This window comes from Priapulus caudatus, unplaced genomic scaffold, assembly GCF_000485595.1.
Source record: "Priapulus caudatus unplaced genomic scaffold, Priapulus_caudatus-5.0.1 Scaffold2028, whole genome shotgun sequence".
NCBI lineage: Eukaryota > Metazoa > Priapulida > Priapulimorpha > Priapulimorphida > Priapulidae > Priapulus > Priapulus caudatus.
In genome coordinates, this window is record NW_014579089.1 from 25,939 (window position 1) to 27,445 (window position 1,507).

Sequence of the window (1,507 nt, forward strand, 5' to 3'; positions counted from 1 at the left end):
ATATCTGTAGTACCTGTTACGACAACGACCCTTCGTGCCTTAATCAATGCAATCAGCTGGTCATCAGCTCAGGTAACGCGGCCATGTGGCAGTGCTATCGATATATACGACCATAAATAACGAGTCACTGGCGATTTCAAGTACTATCCAAATTATTTGTAAATTGACCCCTGCCTGTTAGGCTGTCATCTTGTGTACCTGCAATTATGGTTATGAAATCTATATCACTATCATTCATACAAAAAATACGCTATTCATTTAATATACTTAGTATTTGATTTTTTTATCTTTATATTTTACAGGTTCGTCATTCCCAGCGAATGAATGAGACACCTCTTCACCCATGGATCGTATCCGAGTTGGACGGTTCCATCCTAGCTGCACATTGCAACTGCATGGCCGGATTAGGCGAGGCATGCAGTCACGTTGGAGCTCTACTTTTCTGGGTAGATGCAGCAGTTAGGGTTCGAAATTCTAAAACTGTTACACAGGAGCCTGCATACTGGCTATTACCCACTGGTATTCAGAAGGTTGGTTACAACGCTGTTGAGGATATAGACTTCGCATCCGCTAAAGCGAAAAAGAGAAAGTTGGATGAGAGCCTAACGGGAAAATCACCACTTACGCCAAAAGTCAGCTTCACAGTGACATGTCAATTCCCATATCATCTAAATTTCATTTACCATATATATCATAACATTCTCAAAAACATGATTTATCAATTATTCAATTTATTGTCACAGAATTTTCTATGACATAATGAGTACCTAATGATTATATGTAGAAGTGCAGAAGAAAATGTTGTTGACTTGTATGTATATTGTAAATAAGTTTACATTGTTCTATTGCTATATATAATAAATTATGAACCTGATCTCATCTTTTTAGTTTTAAATGCATATATTAAAAAAAGTACCCCGGTAAACAATTATATTATGAATTTATGAGATAATCAAATTCAGCAATTAAAAAAGAAATGAGTCAAGTAAAATTTATTATGCACACTAAATACAAATTGAAATTACAATTACAATCACAATTACAATTAAAAGCACACTAAATACAATTGAACTGAGGCATACTAAACTGCCTAACAACTACATGTATTGAAACTTAGTATTTGATATTGCATTATTAAAACACGTACAAAAAGCAAAGAAACATATATATATATTCAAATTGCAAAGTTTAATTAGCTGACATGATAATTTATTTAATTAGCATTGGCACTTTAAATTTGCAAAATATACACAATACATTACATGTACATAGCACAACTAGGTACATCTTTTCTGCGCGCGGTATTGCATCAACATTAGATTAACATACAACAATTTTACACTAGTCTACCAGTAATGATAGGTAAGTACTGGCATGGGTAGTCAGTTCAATGGCACAACAGATTCACACCAATTTGTCAATGCACAGCACACAGTGACAATTTGAACATGGATCACAATCAGGAAAGTCCTCGAAGCTGTTGACTGTGAAATGTTAAAAACATAGG